Here is a 5,738-nt window from a genome sequence, read left to right on the forward strand (position 1 = left end):
GGGCACACCTCTGTGGGTTGGAAGAGGCCCCCAAACACCCAAGTGCCTCCTGTGTCTGAAGTTAAGAACTTTGTGATCCCTAGCTTTGGGAAGCAGGGCTTCTCAGGTCCCAGAAGGGCTATGTCCGAAGTTATCGACCAGGCTGGCAGAAATGTGCCGAAGTCTCGGCAAGGAGGCAGATAGCAGGAGCCCCGCCAGCTTCACCCTTGGCTGGGTCCCTACTTAGTTTCAATAAATGGTAGATAAACAGCCTGGAGCCTGGGTGGGCCATGCTTCTAGAAGCCCTTACAGACTTTTGCTACAAGTAAATATGTATTGCTGGCTTTGTAGACCTCTAGACTTGGGTAGCACTGCTGGGTAGAATGATAAGTTGTGAAGGTCAAGGTTTCACCCTTGATCTCTAAGGCTGCCCCAGTAGGTTCTACCTCCTTTATGAGGGTGGGCGAACACACCTAGTCATGTACAGTGGGCTAGTGTTTCAGTGTTTTGTGTGTGTTTGCATAAGTGACCTCAGAGCATGACCTCGTTTGTCTTCAGAGCATCTTGGTTGCCAGGTGGAGGATCCTGGCATCCTGTTGGCCTTAGGAAAGCCGACAGGCTGCAAAGCTGTCTCATCCATCCTAGAAAATAGCCCTGGGACAGACAGCGGCCCCAGTCCCACCAGCCTGAGATCAGGACACCCCAGCCTTTGTGATGGGACCAAACCCTCCCCCACCACAACCACCAAACACAGAGACCAGCTCTAACTGAATTACACACAGAAAAGCTGGCACCAGGAACAAGGGAACAGTTGTGTCACACCCTCCAGAAAAGTTTATGCTTGATTTATTTCCACCTTAAAACTGTTTCTTGCAAGAATTACTGTTCGTTTGCCTGCTGTAGAACCACGAGAACTCTTAGGTCGGCAGTGGGGTTCACCCAGCCCAGTGACTCACACCTTGGTTCTAGACTGTGGCTTCTCCAAACCCAGTCTCAGGGACAGGAGTATGCAGGCAGGTGTTCAGGACACGTGGCTTGTGCTGACAAGTGGCCAGCCTTGTGACCACCCTCATAACCCATACGCAGCAGGGTATCTGGGGGATAAGACTGGAAATAAAAGGGGTGAATTAACTACTGGCTCCTACAAGGAAGGTCCTCCATGTAATGGATTTGGAAATGACCAAAGTCGGTGCTGTGGAGCCCATCCTGGTGTCTGAGCTTGGGCTCAACTGTCACCCAAGGCCAAAAGGACGAAGGGAGGAACTAGGTTGGGAGGCGGCAAGGGGCGAGTGGAGGTGCTGGGAGAGCTGTGGCTCCTCTGGAGAGACAGGAACAGCATGCCCGCCTTCTCGAAGCTTCAGTTTCCTCATCTGAGGCTTCAGTAGAATAAGATGAGGAATTAAACAATTACAACTTGAACCAGTAGGGCTGTTGATGGGGTTGATTGAAATGATTGAAGTCAAGTGCTTACAACTGCTCTTTATGTTCGAGTCATGTGTCCCTGCTGCTGCTGCTGCTGCTAAGTCGCTTCAGTCGTGTCCGACTCTGTGCGACCCCATAGACGGCAGCCCACCAGGCCCCGCCGTCCCTGGGATTCTCCAGGCAAGAACACTGGAGTGGGTTGCCATTTCCTCCTCCAATGCATGAAAGTGAAAAGTGAAAGTGAAGTCGCTCAGTCGTATCCGACTCTTAGCGACCCCATGGACTTCAGCCTACCAGGCTCCTCCGTCCATGGGATTTTCCAGGCAAGATAGCTGGCGAGGTGAGGATTGCCAGTCCTGGAAGGATGAGGTAAAGTTAAATCGGGTACAGCAGCAGAATCAAGGAGGAGGAAGATCTTGCTCCAAACCCTGAGGCAAGTACAGAGTGGATCTGGGATTAGACTCAAAGCGCGGCAGGAAACTGGGTTTTGTTTTTTTTTTTTAAGGTGGACTTTTACAAAGTCTTTATTGAATTTGTTACAATATTGTTTTTGTTTTATGTTTTGGTTTTTTGGCCTCGAGGCATATAGAATCTTAGCTCCCCAGCCAGGGAATTGAACCCACACCCCCTACATTAGAAGGCGAAGTCTTACCCATTGGACCACCAAGGAAGTCCCAGGAAATGGGGGTTCTGACTGACTGTCCCTATGACCCTACCTGCAGGAGAGAAGGGATCTTTCCATGCAAGCCTATTGGTCAGAGTGAACTAAAGGTTTGAGGGGATAGTGGGCTGGGGGACAGCGCAGCTCCTGGGTCCATCAGGGTAGGGTTGCCAGATTCAGGCAGAAAAATACACCCAGTTACATTTTAATTTCAGATAAACCTAATGAAGTAAAGTGTCAGTCGCTCAGTCGTGTCCGACTCTGCCACCCCATGGACTGTAGCCCGTCAGGCTCCTCTCTCCATGGGATTCTCCAGGCAGGAATACTGGAGTGGGTAGCCATTTCCTTCTCTAGGGGATCTTCCTCACCCAGGGATTGACCCTGGATCTCCTGCATTGCAGGCAGATTCTTTACCGTCTGAGCCAAGTTAGTGAAAATGAAAGTCGCTCAGTCATGTCCAACTCCTTGCAACCCCATGGACTATACAATCCATGGAATTCTCCAGGCCAGAATACTGGAGTGGGTAGCCTTTCTCTTCTACAGGGGATCTTCCCAACCCAGGAATCAAACCCAGGTCTCCCACATTGCAGGTGGATTCTTTACCAGCTGAGCCACCAGGGAAGCCCAAGAATACTGGAGTGGGTAGCCTATCCCTTCTCCAGGGGATCTTCCTGACCCAGGAATCGAACCAGGGTCTCCTGCATTGCAGGCAGATTCTTTACCAGCTGAGCTACCAGGGAAGCCACAAATTAAGCTACAATGTTTTTCGTTTATCTAGATTTCAAACTTCTGCATCCTGTTGTCTCTGGTCCCTTAATGTAACGACAGACAATTACTAGGAACTTCTTGAGTAGGGCTTAATCTTTATGTCCATATTCCCAAGCCACAATAACTCCAAGGTTCTCCCCGTCTTACAGAGGAGAGAACTGAGGTCCAGTGAGGCTAAGTCACACAGCTGACAAATGACAAGGCTGGGATTTGAGGGCCTAGAGAGACTGGTGATTCCAAAGCCGTAAATTGACCAATAATGGAGTCAGGGTGGACACCTGAGGCCTGGGGCAGGCCGCCCCTCAGCTGCAGCTTTGTAAAATAGCAGTAAATGGATGGTGAGCCAGGACAGAGGGGCGTTCTGTCTCCACGCTGCCGCGGCCAGCCCTGAAGCCGGGGGAGCAGGGCCACCGGAGAAGAAGGCATTTCCCTTCTGTCCTGCTCCACAAGCCTGGGGACAGTCTTGGCATCTGATCCTCGGGCTCCCAGCCTGAGTCCAAGAGGAAGCATCCAGGCTTAGAAGGTGGAAAAGAAGGGTGTGGCAGGAGGTTGTGTAACAGCTCAGCTAGCTAGAAGGGCCAGAGGGCAGGAGAGAGTCTTCCGAGGCTGAGAGGAGAGGGGCAACTTGAATGTTCTTTTTCCTTTTTTAAGCGGAGTGGCTTGTGGGATCTTAGTTCCCCGGCCAGGGATCGAACACGTGCCCTCGGCAGTGACAGCGCAGAGTCCTAACTACTGGTCTGCCAGGGAATTCCCAAACTGTATTTTGGTGGGGGCAGTGTGGGGGGAGCTGAGAGGCTTGCAAACAGCAGATCATCTGCCAGACGGTCACTTCAGCCCAAGGACCTGGAAGCAGGACTTGAAACTGGGAGAGCTTTGATCTGGTTTGTAGTATGAAAACTGCTCGCCTCTCGCCCTTGGGTGCCGTGGATTACCCACCACTGCCGCACCGGGCGCTGCCCGTCTCACTCACCAGGCCCCGGTGACCAGCACGGGCCAGCCCCACATCCATGAACAGTCCCCAGAGCTGCCTCCCGGCGCCCACTCTGCAGGCCCCTGTGCCAGGCCTCAACTCCCATGATCTCATACCACACGTGTTCCCTGGACGAGGACGAGGCCCAGGTGGCTGTCACCTCTTTCAGTGGCCCTGGGAATGAGGGGACAGACAAGGATCAAGGGGTGCATCTGATTCCAAAACCGCAGGTCCCACACAGTCTTCCTAGAGCATACAGCCCATCGCCCGGTTTTGTACCGCCCACAGTCAAGAACGGGCTTTTACGTTTTTTTAATAATGGAAAAGCCAAAAGAATAGTATTTCACGACCTGTGAAAATCATACCAAATTCAAATTTCAGAGACCAGGAAGCAAGCTGCATTAGAGCACAGCCGCACTCCCCTTTGTGTCGCCTGGGGCTGCCTGCACCCCACAGCAGAGGGCTCCGATAGTTGTTCCAGAACCACACAGCCTGTAGAGCTGAAAGTATTTGCTATCTGGCCCTTTACAGAAAAGTTTGCAGACCTCTGTTGTAGAGCAGCTATTGTATTTGCAGATTCAGTGCAAAAACTAAGCCACTTAAAATATTGTATGTTAATTCATGCATAGTTTTGTATAAATAGGAACCAGATGCCGGGATAGAAGAGTGACGTTGACTTCTGAGATAAATCAGACCTCAAAGAAGTGCTGGACTTTGGGCTTGTCTCAAGGTTCCGCCTCCAGGCCCCCAGGGTATCCTTTCCTTTCCAAGTCAGAACCCCATGTCCTGCCCTCTCCTTCACGCCACTTTCCGTCTGGGGCAAAGAGTAAGGGAGCCAGGGGATAGATTTGAAGCTGGCAGAGAAGAGACAATTTTTAGAGAAAGGACCCAAAAAAGGGCCAGTGGTGGTGGTTAAGTCACTAAGTCATGTCCGATCGTTGTGACACCGTGGACTCTAGCCTGCCAGGCTCCTCTGTCCATGGGATTCTCTCTTGCCTAGAGAGAGATGGGCAAGAGAGAATCCTCTCTAGGCAAGTTGCCATGGAGTGGGTTGCCATTTCCTTCTCCAGGAGATCTTCCTGATCCTGGAATCAAACCTAGGCCTTCTGCATTGCAGGCAGATTCTTTACTGACTGAGCTACGAGGGAAACAAAACCGGGCAGGAAGAGGAGCATTTGGAAGGACAGGCAGAAGGACACATAAGACAAGTTAAGGACCTGGAGGCATAACCGCCATGCCTTAGAGAGGGGCCTTCAAGACTTTTGGCTTACGGGCTGGCTACCTGCAAGGTGGGTGGAAGACAGGCCTGATGGATGAGCCAACCTGGGTCCTGGTCCCACTTGGAGCTCAGACAGCAGGAAGGCCCGAGGTGTGGAGAGCTGAGTGCAAAGCAGCAGCAGCTGGGAGCCCCCGGCAGGTACCCTGGCCAAGGCTGACTGGCAGCCACATCCTGGGAGCCAAGTTCAGAGGAAACAGGAAAGAGCAGCTGGGACCACGTCTATGCAGGGACAAGGGCATTCCCATCACACGCCCTCCACATTGTGACTGAGGCCAGCTGGCTCAGCTCACTGGGCCCCAACCCATGTCCAACTCAACACTCATGCAACTGAGATGATGAACCCGCCTCCCAAAGGCCCTGGGCCCTAGAATACCCCGCCTGCGGACTTCCGGCCCACCCTGCTGTGCACCAGGCTGGGCTGGGCTCCGGGGCAAGATCAGGTCAGGCTCCACCCTGCTGTTGGGGGACAGGGCTGACCCCCAGAACTACTGAACTTGCTGGTCTTTGCCCTCTCCTTACTTAGCACCGGGCCAGTAGACGTGAGGCACTGAAAGGATTCCAGCCTCCTGCCAGCCAGAGTGGCTTGTGCATGGGGAGCAACTACCATGGAGCAGATGTGGGTGATGAGGGTGGGGTGGGACCCGGGAGGGAAGAAGTGC

Source organism: Bison bison, unplaced genomic scaffold, assembly GCF_000754665.1.
Source record: "Bison bison bison isolate TAMUID 2011002044 unplaced genomic scaffold, Bison_UMD1.0 scf7180017864500, whole genome shotgun sequence".
Classification (NCBI taxonomy): Eukaryota; Metazoa; Chordata; class Mammalia; order Artiodactyla; family Bovidae; genus Bison; species Bison bison.